We start from the raw sequence: 21393 nt of genomic DNA on the forward strand, positions 1-21393 counted from the left end.
ACAGACGTTAAAGTGAGGAGTCCTCTTGTTTTTCTATTATATTGATAAGTTCTTTTTGTCACCATTATGGAGTGTATGGGTATATATCTACATACAAAATACATTATAATTTTGGAAGATGGAATGAGCCCATTTTTTGTTCATTTTGCTCTCACTGATGGTGTTAAAAAGACTGCAGGATTGGCATCAACATTACAGTTGGCTGAATGGCCCTGGTGACACTTCAATCGCAGTTAAAACAGATTCTGTTGTATGAAAGGCAAAGGAAAGGACACTACAGAGCCTGGTTTAGAGAAGGATTTAAGAGTGATACGTGTACGCATGAAGAATTAGGGTGTCAAAGCAAGCTGGAGAATTCGGGAGTGGTCTGATAAGCTCCGAGGCAGAACAGAATTCAACAGTTATGTGCAGATCCTGATAGCTCAAGAAATTCTGTTTTTAAAATTGTACAAAAGGAGTATGGTTTCCTTTAATCATTGTGGAAGGCTCTGACAGGCAGAGGTGAAGGAGAAGGGGGCAGGCTGATCAGTCCAGGCACTAATGAGGGCCAAGGTCTTTTGAGGAAGTTAATGAATTTCTAAATAGCCAACTAGTAGCTGGTAGGGAGCGGAGGAACAGTCAGCCTCCGCATCCTGCTTTTATTTCTGCCCTAACGTGAGAGATACCTTTAGGAGATCTAGACAATGTTTTGTGGCCAGAAGTCTTCTAGTAGGAAATAGCTGCTTCTGATGTGAAAACTTTTTTCTTACACAATGCGAGGGAAAATTTAAACATATTTTTGGTCTCTTGAGATTGGTGATGATTTACATGAGTATCCCTTGAGTCTTACTGCAGTGCTCAGGATAGGACATTTTGACTGATTTTAACTGTTCTGGTCTCTCTGTCCCTGCCTTTGGCCATGCTTCTGAAAGTGTCTGGCATGACTGCTCTTGTTTGCACTTCTCCCCCATCTTTGTATGCCAGATAGCTTTTGCCATCTTCCTGACCTTGCTGGGTAAACATTGCACTAACACAGCTTTTGCATAGCATTCATTTGGTTTTGAAAAACATCGAAAGGCAAAAGAAATGCAAGCAGGTAAGTGAATGAGAAAAAAGAAATAAGATGGGAGGCCAAATTAGCACAAAGCAGTGGGGGGATATGCTCTTAGCACAGACCAGAAAATTACCATGGAGGGGTGTGGGCTCTTCTTCAGTGTGTGTATGATGCTGTGCAGATATGTTATCCTGAACCAGGACAGAGGTGCCTGCCTGCCGCCGTGCATGTGTTCAGTTGTGGGTTTTAGTACACCCATTAGCTAAGCACCCACCTGCAGATATGTGAATCAACAGTGCAGCGACAGTGAGGATTTGCTCACTCGGGTTCTCAGCTCTAGAAGGGTCTGGTCTTTCTGGACCACTTGCACGGTGGACCTGACTGCATCGATTTTGTTCCCCACAAGACTCTATGCTACTCATGTCTAATAGGTATTTAATAACATGCATGGGCTCAGTAAAATACTTTATCTGCTATTAGATTCCCTTTCATTTTCACCACGTTACCACCTGGTGGATCTGCATCAGGAAAGACCAGTGCATTTCTTTCCAGTTTGAAATACTTGTCATTCCTGTGGTGGCTCGTTTCTGAGTCACATCTTTTCTAATCACTATGAAACTAACATTAATATAGCAACAAGCAATTAAAAAAACCCAGAATCTAATTGGCCCACACTATCAATTGAGTGTGATGCCAGGGCTGTAATTAACTATGCAGTGTTTGAAAGTGTGTTGTGTCCACCACCTGCCTCCCCGTGCTGAATTTCTACTCCCTGTGTTGTTCTTACAAACCCAAACAGGAGTAAAAAGCAAGGCTCAGAACTGAGACATTTCCTGATTGAATGTCAAGGAGGCCAGGAATTCTCCTGTGATATGGTGGCATGTCTTCTGCTGTTCTTGTTGAAACAACCCACAGTGGTGGCTTAAGTTTTATGATCTTAACATTGAAGGCATTGATTGTTTCCAAAACAAATTGCCTGCCACCTTCTTTTGGGAAAAAACTAATTCTCTCCCACCTGTAAAATAGGTAGCTGGTAATTCACTTATAGATTATGCTCTGCTTTTATGTGATAGCAGTTGTTTTGTCATAGATGTAATGGCCTAAAGATACTGCTTTACTTATATCATGTTCATCATTCTCTTGTAACTGCTTTTGGTTAATAATCTTTGGCTCAGGACCCTGGTTAGTGGACAATATACCTGACAGCCAACACCTACATAAACTGGTTATCTGAACAGGATATAGCTGACTGTATGGGCATAATTTCATTAACTTCAATATTGTTCCCTTTAAACTGGCATATGAAAGGGAATTGCCAATGAGTCATGTGTTATTTGCAGATTATTGCTATCCAGAACCTGGTGCCAAGGAAACTAATTTATTCTCTGTTATTACTGTGTTATTCATTGCATTGTGCAATAGATCAATTCCAAACATAAATACATTGAGTAGTCCATGGATAGGAATAAATCCTGTTACATTCAAGTACGTACATGCTACATGCTAGCCCTGGCACAGGGAATCAGAAGTCTCATGTCGTTTCTTTGTATTTTTCATATTCTGTTACTAGTACTTTGATGCAATTTTTTTCATTTGGCTGCTTCATTTTTGATGGTAACTGTGAAGAAATGACTTGAACAGAACATTTTGGACTTTGTTCTGAAACTCACTATGCTCACTGGGGGTCTCTTGTGTATTTTTGAGCTCTGGGTATCTTTGACGGTTGCATAAACTTTTGAGAGGACGTAATTTCCCCTCGACTTCCCCACCAGGATTCAGCAGTTAAGGTATGTTTATTTTTGTATTGGTTACGTTTTGTTAGGTGTAGAAGACAGAATCACTCTGTGTTATTATGTAGAACATATTCCTGTTTCTTGCAGCTCCTTGCATTCAGACTGGAGGCACTCTGGGAACTTTGGTGTAGTACAAAACCCCTTTCCAGGCCTTTGTGGCCAGTTCAGTAGGGATTTCTGCAGTGCCTTGGACCTCTCCTAAGGCTCACTCTGTGATTTGCGCAATGGTTTCTGTAAAACAACTTTCTGATTCAATTTGAGACTACTCATAATCAAATTCCACTACTGGTTTCATCAGTCCTCAGACAGTGCTGGTAAGGTCAGTCATTTAGAAGCAGATTCTGCCGTCCGTTTTACAGAAAAGTAGCCAGCAACTCATGCAGTCTTGCACTGATTGAGATCTTTGGCTTCATGTTAACTTAAGGACAGTGTGAAAGACATCATTCCATGCAACCTTTTTTTCTACAGTCTCTAGAGGCTTTTCTCATTTCCACTGTCACTCTCTGGGCTGTATTTAAGCAGTGCTGTGGGGACAGGGAACAGTCCTTGGGCACAGACCAGCCGTGTGATCACAGACACGGAGTATCACCCTGTGCCTTTGGCTGCCCTTGAGCCTCTGCCTTGTATTTTTAGCTTCCAGCCTCCTTAGTGGAAGAATTGTCTCTTCTTACTGTATTTGTAGCACAGTGGGTGGATTAGCAGTTCTGCCCACTCCTCCTCTGGTCTGTAGTAAAAAGTAAATATTAAAAAATGATTCCTTAATTGTGATTAAGGAAGAATTGTATTTTCTAACACGTACATGACAAGGCATCCTTGTTTAAGGGAATTTGTTTGAACTGGCATCCCAGCTTGGATGTCTTTGTCATACAACAGGTGCTTCAAATCACTAACCTCCTGCAGTCCAAGCTGATATTTATTCCTGTTCAATGTCAGATCCTTTTGCTTGGCATAGCAGAGCATACAACGCAACCCGCAAATTGTGCTGGCGAGCATATTTAATCATACGTCAGCAGATTACCTATAATTAGCTCCACCGCAGCTAGATCCTCGGAGATCTTCAGTGGGAGGATAATGTCTACTCCAAGGACTGTAGCAACCCTGCAGGGAAGATGGGAGCCCAGCTGCAAAGTACTGCTGGAGTAGATTTAAGCTGGTTAAAGCCTTTGATGATCAGTTTGAAGTTGTTTATAGTTTCATATTTCAAAGTCCAGGCTTTGACTTCCTTGAGCTGTTCCAGTGGGTAACTACAAATATCGCAGGGCTTCATGTCAGTCCTGTGCATCTAGATAAAATCTTCATTTATTTGCTTTGTACCGTACTGTCGAGGCTTGTCAGCTGGGATGGGGTTTACCCTGCCCATCACTAGAAGTCAGTGGTTTGTCTATATTTGGACTAGTCACCTTAAACTGATTTTGTATTCAGTGCAGAGAAACAGGGTCCTTCAGAGCCTGTTACAAGCAATGCATCTGAATGTTTGAGGCATCTACCTTGGGATCAGATGAACTGTGCCCTAGAAATGAATGTTTCTTTCCAGAGTGAGATACAGATATAGCTATCTAAGCTTAGCTGGATGAAACTCACCCAGTACGTTTGCCCTTCAGTCCAGTTCGGCTTTTCTGTAGTCTCTCAGTAATCTCTCAGTATTAGCAGCTCTAAGCAGGATGTAGGATGATTCCTCTATGTTGTAGGAGGCACAGAGAAAGCAGGCAGAAAAGCAGGGTGTGGGAAATCATTTATATAACTTGTTCAGACCTTTAAGTCCACTCCAGTTTTGTGTTATTAATGCTTTTTCAAAAAAACTCCGAATTATCATCCCTTCTGAGGGTACTAGAGCAACACCTGCTACCTCGTAGACCTTGTAGGTCTAGTACATGGCCAAGGAGACAGAATCACAGCTCCCCTTGGGCTAGAGCTGGGGTTACAATATTGTGGTCATGATATATGCAATATTGTCCCAGATGATTAACTCCTCTAGATTAAGAACCCACAATGTTTTTTTGTGTTGCTATTTCAGACTTTCCCACCTGATTAGCACCAAATCTGTTTTCACTCATCTGAATATCTAGTAGTCACATTGTATCTTATCATATCAGCAACTGGATTTTCCTAGGTATTGGTATCTAATAATCTAATTTCTTGTAGGGATATATTTAAGAAGACTAAAAACTGAATCTTCTGATTTGGAGTGAGCTGTGTCTATGCCTGCCCCCCCCCCCAACTGACCAAGCTGCATCAGGATCACTTTTGTGACTTGAAAATCAAAATGAAATGTGTATTAAAAATAGAAGCAAGGAGACATATCTGAGGATGAGAATAAAGGTCAAGAATATAGGAATAAAATCAGGAGGGGTAAACTGATATATATTTGGGAGGGTATAAAAAAAGCAAGAAGAAAAGATTCCATAATGAAAATGTAAAGGAAAGAGAAGGGCAAGTTAGAAGTTTACTACTTAACATGAAACGAGATCAAACAGCAGATGATAAGAAAGTGAAATTATTCAAGGCTTTCAATCTGAAAGTTAGTTGTGTCCAGAAGTTTAGTAAAATTAATTCTAACTATGTGGTAGGAGCTTAAGTCAGAAAACAGAAAGAACAGGTTAAAGAATATTTTAAAGCATGCATATAGAAAGAACCAGAATATGAAAAAACTGCTCTAGGATATTTGAGGAATTAGCAAAAGCAGTCACTGAATCGTTAGTTATCTGTGGTAGTTGTGGAAAATGAAAAGACACAACACATTTCAGCTTTCTCAGCACCATTCATCAGTAGATTTCCATCTCCACTGAATAGTGAATAGTGAACCTACTTTTTCCTTCCTCTTACTCATGCACAGATTTCTTTCTTATTGCCTTTTATGGTCCTTGCATCTTGAATCTTATTCTTTCCAATATGCATATCCAGGGGTTGAAATGGAAATTTTGAAGGCCTGTTACAAACATTTAGACATGCTGGTGTAAAAATGTGAGAACTCCTCATAGCCTTCATTCTGCCCTATTTCCTCTCCGTGGAAAGTGCTGGTTTGAAGTATGGCACAGCAGCAGTTACCAGCTCATCCCAGTTGCTGTGGAGAGGTGTCTACTGCAGTATATTGCTCTTACACTTACGCTGAATGCTTGTAGATTTTTGTTACTCCCACTGCTGTATAGTTAAAATGCACGTATCTGTCTAAGCCTGCCATTAAGAGAACTGAAACCATACACGCATAATGAGTTGGAAGTGAATTTCCAGTCTTGCACCATGGCTCCTGTGAGCAATACATATGTCACAGGCCTCTTCAGCATCACAGAGATTCCTCTCCTGAGAGAGGACTGTTCAGCTGAACAAATGTTGGAGGGTCAGGACTTGAATTTATAGCTATATTATCTATTCATGCTTTTCTGCCACAAACTGCCCTGCATGGCTGAACTTACTGGAAATATTGTCATGTGTATGTGCAATGCTGTCTCTGTAAAGAGAACAGAGAAAAGTTAGTCTGTGTTCACAGATTTGTCCGAAGATTTCTGAGCAAGAAAACCGCAATGCTTGTCTATTCAGAAATATCGCTGCAGAGACCTGGAGAGATGCATTTTGGTGCATGAACTTCTATCTATCTCAGACAAAATCTCTCAAGTTGCATTATGCCAGGGCAGATGTTGCAGAACATATAACCTAGCCAAGGATCCTGGCACAGAGAGGAATATGAAGACAGGAAGCATTCGAACTACATCTCTCCTGAAATACAATGATGTCATTGATAATACACTACTAAACTGTGAGCTCATCCTCCATCTCCATAAGGCAGTGTTGCATTATTTCTAAGCTAACATCTTAATTTTTCAGCAAGTGATTGGGTCAAAATTACTTATGTTTTTGGATTAAATGAGAGCTGAACAACAACAAAAGTTCCCATAAAGACTAACTTTATATAATACTTGCCATCCATTCTTTCATGCAAAAATATCCTACCAGCTCTAGTGCAAGACGTTATTAAAACCTGTTAAGAACATTTTAGAATTGGTTGGCTCTTACATCTGACCACACCATATTAAGGTTAATGTATTAAATTAATCTTAAAGCTCACATTGGTTACAGCTGAAATAGCGAAGATATTTAGCATGAAGATATGAAAGGTGGAGCCCATAACTGCCCAAAGTCATCTGAGTGGGTGCCTTGTGTGAAACTGGCACTGTTGCCATCAATTCCAGTCCAACCCCTCTGATTTTTACGAAGCTCAAATTGCCACCACTAAAAGTTGAAATGTATTAAATACCTGCTGAAAACATCCTTCATTACATTGCTGCAATGGTGCTGCTGCAGAAAGTGTCTTTGGCATCTGGAATTTCATGACATTTTCTTCTTGTATGCTTTTCCTTTCGTACCTTTATTGGTCACAGGTTTTCTGTCATGAGGGTTTTGTCCAGGTATCTACAATATATCCTTGTGACTTTAAAACCAAGAATAAATAATAGAAGTTGGTTTAGAAAATAAAATGGTTAAAAAAAATTTTTCATAATGACATCTGAAGCAAATTACTGTTGACTAAGCTTATTGAGCATGAACACGTATTGACATCAGTAAAATCATAGAATCATAGAGTACTTTGGGTTGGAAGGGACCTTTAAAGGTCATCTAGTCCAGCTCCCAAATGATGGGAGATACAGTAATGCATCGTGTTAGAAGGATGGTACTAGATGAAAAACATTTAGATTAAACTGGAATACTAGGTGTTTTAAGGGAAAAGATGTCAACATACTGAACACATTACTTTTCACTGCCAAGTGTTTTCCAAACCCATTATTAATTTTGAGCAATCCAGCCTTGCTTATTTCTTTTGGCTACTGTTGTGGTTTAACCCCAGCCAGCAACTAAGCACCACACAGCCGCTCGCTCACTCCCCTCACAGTGGGGTGGGGGAGAGAATCGGAAGTGTGAAAGTGAGAAAACTCATGGGTTGAGATAAAGACAGTTTAATAGGTAAAGCAAAAGCTGCTCGCACAAGCAAAGCAAAACAAGGAATTCATTCACTACTTCCCATCGGCAGGCAGGCGTTCAGCCATCTCCAGGAAAGCAGGGCTCCACCATGCGTAACGGTTACTTGGGAAGACAAATGCCATCACTCCAAATGTCCTCCCCTTCCTTCTTCTTCCCCCAGCTTTATATGCTGAGCATGACATCATATGGTATGGAATATCCCTTTGGTCAGTTGGGGTCAGCCGTCCCAGCTGTGTCCCCTCCCAACTTCTTGAGCACCCCCACCCTACTCGCTGGTGGGGTGGGGTGAGAAGCAGAAAAGGCCTTGACTCTGTGTAAGCGCTGCTCAGCAGTAACTAAAACATCCCTGTATTACCAACACTGTTTTCAGCACAAATCCAAACCACAGCCCCATACCAGCTACTATGAAGAAAATTAACTCTATCCCAGCCAAAACCAGCACAGCTACCAAGGCCCATGAAGCTGTAAAGGCTGCACGGGTGATGACGTGGGTGCGCGTTAACCACGTGTGGATATGTGGATATGATCAGTGGATCATATATTTTTCTCTCTTGCAGGACTTAGCATTCAACAGTCTTAAGAGCTTCTCCAAATAATAGTTAATTATCTTTCCCAACATCCTACCAGGTTGGTAAGTATTTTGCCATTTTTCAAATAAAGATAATTATAAACATGTTAGTACTTTCTGACTGTATGGTATCATATGGGAATCATAAAGGATTGTATAAAAAGTATTATTCCTCCACTTGTGGCAAAGCAGGTGTATAGAGTTTATGGACTAAGGGGCATACAATGTGTTAGCCAGCCAGCCAGCAACGGGTACCTCTACAGGAGAAGCTACCAGGTGACATCCAACCATCAGCCTGAACTTACATCACTCATAGTAGATGTTAACATGTCTGTGTCCCACACAGAAATCTCACTGCTGGCCTCAGTAAATTAACAAGATCATATTAATATGTTTATATTTTGGGGATAACTTTTTGATGCACATAAACAGGTATGTTTTACTTCCAAATCAATTTCAGGTATAACGCTGCTTTAAAGCATGTTCTGATAGTCTAACTTTGAAAACCTAAAGGCACGAGTAGGTTAGTGACATCTTCATCTAATAGAAATGAACTCAATTTCATGGCCACATGGGCAATGGGGGAAATACAGTCTTATTAGCCACTCTATGATTAAAATAATTGACTAAAATAGAAATTTAGAAGTCTTGTTATGAAATACATTTATCTTGACAGCCATAGCTGAAGAGCATTTGAAGTGCACCAAAAGAAGCTGCTATAAGTCAAACACCAGTTCATTTCAGCCATTGGTTCATACCAAATAAAACCTCCAAGATGGGACTTCTTGACTATTTTAGCATAAATGCTTGAGAAACGCTTGGATACTTTGGGAATGGGGTTAGGTGTTGATTTATATAGAAGTGGTCGGTAAACACCTTCTACTGATCAAGAGCTTGTGAAGCTTGTGCAATGATCTGTTCTGCTTCAAACTGCTGACCTGGGATAACCCATGTAATCTGTCCACCCTGTTTGAGTGTTGTAAGAATAGCCGTATGTTCCTATATATTCTGGCATCATAGTAATGGGAGCCATGTAAATGCCTTAGCAAGACAGATAAAATAGTAGGGGACAGAGATCATCCCTGGCACGTCTCCTGGGTGCCTCCCCTCTAAATATGAATCATGCTTCATCCAGGCAGATTTGATTTATGTCCTTGTTCATGACCACACGTTTGGCAGCATTGGCTGGATGTGGTGAGACACTGGTTATTTTGTCAGTAGTGTTTTGCATAAAAGGAAAAGAAAATACAGTTAGAGGTGCCCATACAGTGCTCAGGATACTTGCAAGCAGAGGGAAGGTTAGGAAATAAATGGTTCTCAGGTGTCTTACAATGGGCAAAGTGAACTGAATTATTTGGGGCAGAGCAGCTTAATTTCTGTCAGAATCACTGCCTGCTTTACAGTTATCTTTTTATGTGTTCCTTTATTGTTGCTTTTTAATCAAGGAAGAGAAATCCACCATTAAAAATAAGTCTGTGGAATGATGTTTTGTATTTATCTGTTAGTTAAAGCAATGCAATTAGGATGTTGTAGACGACAGACAATTCTGGAATAACCAGTACAAAGAAGCATTTAAAAAGTTAAGAGATGAAGGTAAAAGTAATTCAGAAGATAGTAAATAAATGCTTCATCACATTTCCCATATTATTCTGTACTCATAGATCCTTAGTTTGTATGCAGAGGTTTTAACCATGCATATAGAGATAAAATGGCAGTTTGCCAATAGTAGGCAAGGAAAGAAAGCAGCCTATATGACAGTATACTGGTTTCCAAACTGTAGGTGGTAGAAACCACTTTGGAAACCTATTTCATTAAGAAAAAAATTATGTTCCTGACCAACATAATTATAGTGTTTTCAAGCATGGCTGAATTGGATGTAACTTGTAGCAAAACATCAGATTGAGGAAAACACCTTGTTCAAGAAAAACATGCTTTGGTGATTAATCCCATTGACACCACTGCGCTCTAAAGGGCTTTGACAAATGGAATTTAGTTTTAATTAGGGAATGAATACAAATATATTCTGGTAAATTGAATTGTTGGCGTATGAGGAAAACTGATTAATTTTTTTTTTTTAACTGGGTATTTAAATGAGGGAAAAGGCATGTTGTGAGTATTTAAGTTATTCTCCTTTTTTTCACCCCCAGAAAACAAAACTAAACCTTAACCTGGATAATCATGTAAAGAATGTACTTTTTAAAGCCGCGATTTGACCTCATTCTCCATGAAGTCTGTTGTCCTCCTGGGGCTCTCCCTCCCCCGTGTTTATGTTCTCATTCAATAACAGGAAACAATGCTACTCCTCACAAGCAGTAGGATGTGACTCTTTGAGCACAACTCCACATACATGTCTTTTAATGGCCCTGCCACTTTGCGCAGCTCCTGCCCCTCCGTCGGTTATTCCTCCCACGCTTCCACTGCCTCTACGGTTGGAGCAGCATGATGGTTTTGATGATGACTTATTTTTCAGGTGGATCCTTTCCCCCATGTAGCTCTCTGCACACCTCCCAGCTGAGGGATATATTTTGTCACTAGCGAGTTTTAACCAAAAAACCCCAAAGGAATGGTGTATTTTCTTTCTGTTGAGAGAGGAAGGAAAAACAATGGAAAAGGTGAATCAGGTGTCAGCTTTTCAGGTGATTCTTAAACCTGGTCTTTGGGCTTTGTTGGGTAGGCTTTTCAGTGACTGAATGAATGTATTTAAGTATTTCCAAGTGATTGTGTTTGGAGAAATGGAAGCCTAAAAACAGGAGACTCAACAGGGCAAATAAAATGCCTCCTTAGACTAGTGGGTTAGAAGTAAAGCTGGATGGGTGGATTCTTATCAGGCTGTGAAAAAGGTGAAAACCAAACTTTCCCTGCTTTCAGCATTCCTGTCCCCCTGAATGCAGCCCAATTCTGTGTGCCCTAGTCATCCAGTACTACTATTTTACTGCTGTTTGAATATATTTGATTCAAACACATTACCTCTTCAACCATTGTGAACGCCTCAGTCAAGGAAGCAGGCAATGCCACAGATTAAAAGAAAGCCCTGTAAGTGTCTTCTTCCAGGCCTGACGGTGTTTAAAATACTTGAGTGTTTTCTAAAGATGTAATGTAGTTAAACTGTGATAAACTATGCATCTTTCAAAAAGTATTTCTCACCACACAGTTATATCTTGCCATGCATGTGAGTCTTTTATAATGGCTGAGGAAAAACATTCTGTTTTGTTATATCAGTAGAAATTTGGAGTCATCCCAATTTCTATTGATGTAAAAGTGACCAGAATCTGTCCCATAAAACAGTTTGTATAGCACTTCAACTTCTGCAATATAAAGTATCTAAAAGTGGTCTTGGAATGCTCCTTTTGTACAAAATTAAATTTATCAAGAAATTACATCAACTTTAAAAAATATTCTGAAGGTAGTACCAAGATAATTGGATATCATTTCTTGAATTTAGAATGTATGTATCTACAGGCATGGCTGCCTGAATTTAGACATACCCTGTGACCTGAGTTAACACCTGAGATAAAAGTATTGCCCAAATTAACAGTTATAATTAAGGGACACTAATAAACTTTGTGCACAGAGAAATGGAGTATGTTCTTCACCCGTACTAAACTTGGGAAAGCTACAAGGTCCTGGCATCATGAAGACATACTCAGACATCAAACTCTAAGCATGTGAACAGTGAGTGAAAAACGGGATGACAGGAGGAGAGAGGCCCAAGTAACCACAGTGCACAAAAGTATCTGTTTGCTAATGACCTGTTTGTTTTAGACCAAAAGTTTATTATTGCAGTCAGTAAAGATATGAGCTGAATTGCACACACATTTTGTGGCAGTGTTGGTCAAAGTTTGTATTAACAGGTTTTGAAGGTGGTTTTTTTTTAAAAAAAAAAAAATTTACAATAAAAAGCCACTTTGTGGCAGACTGTGTTAAGGCTACCAGCAACTGAAATGCAGAGCATCCCCTGAAATGCACTTAACACGAAAAAATGTTTTCTGCAGGTAGAATTTGCTTTCTGGCACTGCTTTGATGATTACTCAAGTTCCTGTCTGTGCCATGGATTTTCATCTGTTGGTGGTGTTTGCATTAAGTTGTGTAACTGCTTCTTAATGCCTGTTACGTAAGGATGCATAGATTGCAGCTCCATGAGATATCCTGCACAAATCACAACTGATAATGTAAGCATGGTTTCAAAGGTTACTCTCGGTTGAATTAATTTTACATTAATTAAAATCCTCCCTGCATAAGTCAAATGCTTGATTAATACAGAAGTGTACAGTATAAGTTCAAATAGGGCTCAGAAAGTAGGTAGCTGTGGTTGTCCTGTAATATAGTATATCAATTTTGTGATATTCATACCATATACCAGTGTGATGCAGCTTTCCTGGTCTGGGTGGGAGTTTTACCATTGGCTTTTGCCATGCCATGATTTTACCCCAAGGATCTCAGACTGTATCAGCTAAAACACAATAACATGTAGATAGAGAACACATCAGTAGAAGACATAGTCAACATTCACAAGGGGGTTTTTATTTATTTTATACTACATTTACTGTGTTAGCCCTTTTTCTTGTATTTAATTTTGATTAGGCTAAGTCAGGATCTGTACTGAGGAAAGAGAGTCTAAAGATGTCTTGGACGTTGCACTAAATACAGAATTTAGCCTGGAATGGAAGAAATGGAAGAGAATGGAGATGAGGAAAGGAATCTTAGTTTAGCAAAAATGAAACAAGTATTTAAATCTAAATCAGAAGGATTATAGACAGTTGCAATTTGAAATGTTGTTAGCTGTAGTAACACTTACCTCCTTTCCTTCTCTAACATTAATTTAACACCTTTCTAAATGATTAATTTGAATTCCCATAGCAAACCCCACAAGTTAGATTTAAGGCATTTCTCCACTGGAGTGCTCCATCAGCATATATTTTCTGGTGTGGTCCTCTGAAAATGCACACCTTGCTTTGTATGGGGCCTTTTTCAATTCCGAATATCAACTGACCACACGAATATGAGATGTGGCACACCTATGGTCAGGAAACATCTGACATCGATTTACCAGAGGAATAGATAGAACAGAGAAGCAGAGAGAGTGGATCATGCTACTGACCACAAAGTTGCAAAATGGCATTCGGACTCTTTGATCGTGCATTGTTCTGCTTCCAAATTTTGCAAGTACAGAGATACGGATGACTTTTTCTCCAGATCTGCCTGACCCAGGTTTTATGAGATTTAACAAGGCCTAGATTAGAAAATAAATCATGTTTCAAAATATATTGGCTCTCACTTTGAGAGCTGATCAGGAATAGATAACATACCTATGCTAGTGCTTGAAATATTAGTTAAAATATAGTAACTAAGACATTTTTAGCAACAAGTGTTCCTAGTGTAAACAAACTATGAAATTTTGCTCCATGTTTCATCATACTAGGATTACTGATACTCCTGGCCCATATGTACTAATGATCTACCAGAGGAGCTGAAACTGAATGAGGAATGGCCAAAAATGTCAGGATGATCCCATGATGTAGGTTGGACTTGAGGCTGATATTTGCCCCACAATCCTCTTGGAAGGCTGTTCCAGAAATTACTTCTTAACTGCATAGGAGCCTTCTCCAGTTTCCAATCTGGCCAGTGCTTCCCAAGTGTTTTTTTATTCATTAACTTAATTAGCACATTCTAAACTTGTGTCATATAAGAAATACTAAATACTAGCTATCCACAAACACGTATCTGAGAAATGTCACAGGTGAAAATGCACAGAAAGTTCTATGAAAAGAGCTAGTGGGGAAACACCACTCAGCTTGAGTGGTGGAGCTCAGTTTGATCTTGGAGACACCGCAGTAGCACAGATAGATAGAAAATGAGAAGAAAACTTTTTGCAAGGAAGACCCTGAGGCAGATGCATGCCCAGTATATTCTGACCACTAAAGCAGATTTCTGAATGCACATTCAAAGTGCACTGGCCTGCTCATTACTTTTTATATTTCATAAAATCAGACCAGTGTAGTCAATCCATAACATTGAAAATTAAAAAGATCAATCACAAAATGCGGAAGTGGTATCTATAGTTTACTAGTTTTTTTCCAGCTTCTCAGAAGAAATAAGACACTGTCACTTCAAGAGGCTCCTCATCTTGCCTTTCAACCTGAATTCTGTCACCTGTTACACCAATTTTATTTTACCTAAACTACTGTGAGACTTTTAGTAAATCATGCTGATGGATAGGTGCTCCAATTTGCCCAATGTTTTATGCTGGATGAAATGGGTTTTTTGTAACTTTGTGTCTCTGAAAGACAGGCATTTTAAAGGCAAAAGCTGATATAACCTTCTCTTGTACCTCAGGTTAAGTTGATTAGGTCCTAATGAAAGGCATCAGTCATTTCTCTTCCCCAAAAAGACCTGGCTCAAAACACCTCTGTCCTACAGCCTAGGGTACTTTGTTGCAGGGAATGTGTAGTCTAATCTCTCACTGCCCGTAAAGGTAAAACAAACAGGAACCCTCCAGAAACCACTGTTGCTTTATCCCTCCTATGGAGAGAACGAAAGGGGAAAGTGCAATAAAAATAAACAAGGCATATATGATCCTGCATGATCCTAAATCTGAAAGAGCTGTGGAGTGACTCAGTCCTAAGCCTACAAACAGCTTCATGAAACCGGCCTGTCATGCTATGCCCCATCTAATTTTCCTGAAGCAATGGTTGGTCATGTGTGAAATACCAAGCTAGTAATATGCACTGTTCTTTTATAAAGGGGAAAGGCCAGAGCTGCAAAAACATCATCTCTTAGCAAGACATTATATCCTTTTCAAGACCTCTGCCATTCCAGGTGAATATCCTGGCATAATTAAGTAATTTAATAGTATAGGGTATACACATAAAAATATTTCTGCTCTCACGAATGTATAAGGTACTTGGGAAAGTATTAGGTTATGCTTCAAACAGTTAAAAAAAAAACTAAGTAGGATTTTATGTTGTGAGTTGAATATCTGTTATTTAGTAACTGAAAGGTGTGCTTTTGCCAGGTCAGTTGGTATCGTTTTGCTCAAATGATCAGTGATAGTTCGTGAAATCTAGCACTGCAATACAATTGTTGGCCAGGTCTTAGGACTTAAATAAGGATATTTTTCTGCAGTTCCCAGATCCAGGAGACACATAAGTGGGAGTGGGAAAAAATGCTTTTGTTTGGGAAACACACTGTGGGAAAATTGCTCAACATGATTTGAATGTCAGAATTGGAATGTAACAATTGGTGTAGCCAGATTAGTGCAAAGAGAAGGCCAAAGACAAAAAATGGCTTTTGTCAGGGTTCTCAGTTAATTTTGTAGGGCTGAAACAAAATGTATAGTTTACTTTTTGTTGGTTGTGTTTATGGATAAAATTTCAATTACATAAAGTTAATTATATATATCTATGATAAACTAAAGCCTGGAGACCTTGTATTTTTTAGTGAGACTGACATAAAAAAAAAAGAGAAATATGTCTAGACATCTGTGGGAAGTTTTGGTTCCTGTTTGCTTTTTGCAAAACCTAAATCAGCAAATCCATTTTGTTTGTCTGGGTAAATTGGGGCAGGGTATGTTGCCCTTTGGAGATGGCCCTCTGTTCATCTGCAGAAGAGATAATCATATAGGAGATTGGAAAGTATTGGGGTTGTAAAGCCTTCATTGGAATATATGGCAGTCTGCATCAATAGAACGGATGCCCTGACACTCTCCTAACCCTCCCAAGGTGTTTGCAAAAGATGTCCCCAAAATTCTGAGAAAATTTCCCAACGAACAGGTCTTATGTCTTGCATGTCAAAGGCATTAAGACTCTTCCAGTGGCAACTCCTCGATTAAGGTCCCGAATACCTGTAATAGCGGGGAGGAGTGGGACATGATGTGATTCAACACCTGGGTCGTACCATCTGTTCCAAAGACTTGTGCACTGGCGGTTGAAAGAGCTGTCTGTGATCCCAACCTCCAATACCTACACTGCTTTAAATTATAAGATATGACAAGTCCTTCTAAAGCCAACAACTGCACAGAAGAGCAAACCTGAGCAGTGAAAACCGCCTCCTTTTGAGGTACTGATGAAAGACTTGCCTAGCATCTCATAATAATTACAGGTTGTGTTATTCTAGAACAATTTGCAATCCCTCAAGGATGAGTCACAGCAAATTTGATAAGATCACGATTTTGTGATTTTTTTGTGATATGCCGTTTTTTCAAAATGGTCCATACTGCCCTCAGCTCTCAGATTTCTTTATTTCTATTCATTGATTGTTTCTTTGGAGGGATAGAAAGCAGCTCTGCATTCCTGGAGAGGGAACCAGATGAGAAGAAACTCATCTTCTGTCTGTCTTCTGCAGGGAAGTTGGCAACAAGTAGAAGTCCATTGGGCCTGACGTAAAATAAAGCCATTAGTGAAACTTGAAATATCTGCAAACACAAACCTGGATTTATCCTTTATGTAACCAGAGTCCCCCACACATACTGATTTTTAATGATTTACAGATGGGTAATATTTTTGAGGTATCCAACAGTATTTAGGGCCTATATACAGTAAATTAGTTGTTTCATCTGTTATTTTTCAGATAAAATCAACTCTTAGATAAAATGTCAGCTTTGCAAATACCCTCAACAAACAAAAGCAGAGAACTGAAATAACCACCCTTACAAAATGTACCCCTTATTCCCAGCAGGCACGGGGAAGCTTGCATTGTTATGGCAGATAATTGCTTAAGGTCAGAGTATGGGAGGATCTTGTTCCAAATTCTGTCAGTCAGTGTTCCTAAATGAAAAATGCTGGCCAATTCCTTTGGATAGTTAAGATTTTCTGATTTGTACGTAATATGAGTATGTGTGTAATTGCTTGATAGAGAAATGGTGCTAAGTTTGCAAATGTAAAAGTTAGTTATACTGGTTTTAACCCAGTAGTGCTTTCTGTTAGAACAAAAGTCTTTTTTGTACTAATGTGAGTAACAAGTTCAAGGGAAAAGCTAGGAGCAGCTTGGGCTGAAATGCCCTTATCTTTTCAAAATTACAGTGATAAATACAATATTTGAATGAGAAGAAATTACAGAAACACAATGTCCTATATTACATAGGAGAGAGTCACTGTACTCTTAATGAATTTTGCATTTGTTCTCAAGGTAAGGGAGATTAAATAGAAGAGAAGGAATCATTTGTCTTGAAAGGAGATATAAAGTATACCCAAACCATTTCTACGTACAATCTTATCAGTCCGTTTCATGGCCACTTGCCACTCTTAGATGCTCTTAATACATTGTATGCCAAAGGCAATATTGCTGACATAGAGTTCTGCAGCTGCCAAATTGCATATTCATTATTGTTCATAGTCATGTGAGGTCAAGTTCGGTCACTGCAAACAAAGAACCTTTGTCTGGATCTTTACTCCCTCCTCAAGCAGTTTTTGGTTTCCTAACTTTTGTAGCACTCCACGGGTTGAAAGTTTCTTTTTAAAGAGGATGCTGTGTACTCTTTTGTAAACATGTCTCCATTACTAAAAGTGACATCATGGGAATCGCTGGAAGCGAGCTGGGAGCACAGACCCGGGGTAGAGGCGATGTAAAAAGAAGTCCCCCTCATCCTTTCTCCCTCCTCCTCCCCACAGCATTGTCTAGCAAACAGGTACTTTGTTGAACTCCATTGGAAGCATCATGAGGAATTTAAACATAGGAAGGACTAATCATTATTTAAAAAAAAAAAAACGAGTCCTGCCAGCTCTTTCTCATCTGCAGGCTGCTATGCACAATGTGGTCAGCAGCTTATTCACACAAAGCCAGGGTTCTGCTCATTTGCCATCAGATGCAAATTACCTCCCTGGTCTCATTGGCACAGTAAACACCTCGGTTTAAGAAGTTTAAAAAGATGGATTGCAAAACTTAGGCATGCCTCCGCTCCTACTGAGATCAGTGGCAAGCCTCCCATTGACTTCAATGGAAGCAGGATAGAGTCTCTCTTTGCTGGAAGCAAGACCCAGCGGTATTTGAGCTTTTTGGAGCACATGCAGCTCTGAAAGTCTGTTCCTGTAGGGCATTCCAAAATTTTTCCCATTTGCTTGATTCCATGGCAACACAACATCACCACCAAGCTCTCAATACTGAAATGAGATTTTACTACTAAGCCTGAGGATTTATACAAGTGGATCCTGTAAAAAGATCTTGCTGAGCTGCAATTGCCATTGGACTAATTCTGCATCCTTTTCAAATAAGTGACAAAATTATCTCTGGATTTATTTTACAATAAGCCAAGAATTTTCTAAGGTTAGAAAAACAAGAAAACTGCTCTACAATCATACCAGAAACAACTTTTTTTTTTCTTTGATTACACAGAATCGCTATGTTTGAGTAAAACACTGTATCTATTTACTATTCTTTTCAAAACAGTCTAGAGAATAGCCTAAGCAGTTTTCTCATAAATGATACTAAAATCAGACTCTAGAGACTGCATAAAATTATGATAAAGCCATTGAGGCTTTTCTTCTGATTTTTGTATTACTTATATCACAGAAATAACTGGTTTGCAACCCGAAAAATATATCAGTGTAAAAGCGTGCAAGGAAGAAACATGCCAAAAGATCCATATTAGATTCTGAATGTACTATAGTTCACCTTTTATAGAGGGAAGCAAAGCAGACAAGCTTGCTTTACACTCAGGGGCTGAGAGTTTGCTCTGAGTTACGTTATAGCACACTGAAACTGAGTGCACTGTTTGATCCCCTATTTTTATGCGTGGAAGGGGAAAAAAAATCAAAGTGATTCCATACCTAGAGAAGGTAAAGTTGTGCATAAGCAATATCGATGGTCCTTTATAATGTAAAGTACCTACTAAGAAGTTCCCAAGTAACAATACAAATGCAGTGGAGCAATGACATTATTAGACAACACTAATAAGAATTTTAACTGCCTTATGTTTCATGTATTTTCTTAAGACTCTTAGACATTGCCATCTCTGTTACATTAAGTTTTCATGTAATCCAGTTGTTGAATCATCTCCTCCAGTGTGATTTCTGAGACAATTCTGCCACTTTAGTCACAGCTCTGGCTTCCCCCATTGCACACAGTCTTACATAGACAGACCCATCCTGGAAGCAATGATCAGGATGTGGGCTGCAGCATTATATTGGGACTTTGACTCCTTCTGTGATCGGCTCTTTATGCAAAGAGAGTTACAAAAATACATGACGTAACACTGGATTTCACTTTTCTGAGCGGAGTTTAGAGTTTCCCCTTCTGATGCTTCCGATGCACCTAGGACAAACTCCACGCAATCCTGAGTGTGGGATCGGAGACGGACGTCTCCTTCTCTGGGCTCCACAACTCCACCAAGTCAATGAGATGTTCATTATGCAAGCGAAGCTGAGATGAGGATGTAATAACTGAGATCACACAAATCTGACAGTAGCACTGTGATACTCTGTCAGTGAAACCCTTATGTATTTTCTTTCCATATCGATGGCCTCCTGGGCTAGGCTCTGATTAGCGAAGCAGTTACAAATCCACTTAGCTGCAGTAGACCCAGATGAAAGCAGAATCTGCCCCTTCTTTCCCGGCTGACCTTCAGCAAATCAATTCAAGAAAAAGTTGATATAAAGTCAAAAGCTTTGTTATAAAGCTGGACAGTTATGGGCTTGTATTTCAGAAGTGGCCAGAGATTCTGGCTATGTTGCTTTTCAAGGCTAAAACTTGAAAGTGGATGTTTGGCACTATTTCAACCAACTCTCCTTCACGAGAACTGACACGCAGAACCGCTAATCAAATCTGAAATTCTTGGCCCAGACGATGAGAAAACTGGGAGAAAACTTTAGTATGGGAATGTGTTGTAAGAAATACAATTAGACATTGTCCTTTCTCTATACAAAATACAATGCCCTAGAAAATGGTGCTTTGCTATACACTGCGCACAAGTGCTGCACTGTATATTATGCAGAAATACAAACTTTTATATGAGTTGTACATTTCACTAGATCACAGCTTATTGTATTTTTTAAATGTGAAAAGTAGATGTTTTATATTCCAAAGTCCACCTTGCAACAAAATATTTTTTCTTGCTAAACTTTTCTTTTCTCACTTTTCTCACTTCTAAACTCACTTTTCTTGCTAAACAAGAGGAACATTGAGGTCCAAAATGTCTTCTGACCCATAAACTGCAGAATGCTCTTCATAAAGTATCAGCTCTACTACCCCAGTGATATTCCCCGGGAGGCACTCAGTCGTGGGAAGTAGGGCAACTCACATATGCATGTAGCAGTTTGCTTTTTGTCTATCACATCTCATGCATTTTCTTTTATGTGTGAAAAGCATTTGTAATTCTTACTTGGCAATTCTTATTTGTAATAAATTCAGAATTACATCTAGAAGTGAGACCTCTAGAAGGAGAATATCTCCTTGGGTTACTTAAATTTGTAAGCAGAATAGTTGCATTAGCGTAAAACGATGTCTTGCATTTTGTCACTGTTCCTGTGTTGCACTGTTTTGAATAACCATGAAGACTTGGACATTCAAAGAAGAAATGTAGGCGCTAGCCTTTCCATAGGTCTGTAACTCAAGCCACAGAAAGACTATCTTTAAATAGCCCAAGACTGCCAAAGCCAAAAAATACCCTAAGCCCATGTTTGTTTATATGCAGCAATCTCAATCAACATGTACTTTTGCACTCAGTAAAAGGCAAACTGGCATTGCTGCAAGGCCAGGTAGGCAGATCGATACCTGTCCCGAATTTTCTGCAATTGTTCTCATTTCAACGGCAACTCAGATGCAGCTCAGAGTCGCTGCAAACCCACATAAACACGCTTTTACATAACTTTTCCAGGGTTTTTCTTTTTAGCAGCTCTGATTTGAGAGCAAAATAACCGTTAGTCACTTCTACCGCCAGAAGGAGAGGGCGGGCGAGGCGGCTGGGTGGTGGAAACGGCTGTTCAAGGATGCCCCTGCCTCTGCGGTGGCTGCAGACGGTGACACCTGGCACCGAGGGGGAGAGGCCGCGCTGGGCTGCGGTCCAAAGCTGGGGCGGCCGGAGCTGCTCAGGGCAGCGC

This window comes from Gymnogyps californianus, chromosome 6 (genome assembly GCF_018139145.2).
Source record: "Gymnogyps californianus isolate 813 chromosome 6, ASM1813914v2, whole genome shotgun sequence".
NCBI lineage: Eukaryota > Metazoa > Chordata > Aves > Accipitriformes > Cathartidae > Gymnogyps > Gymnogyps californianus.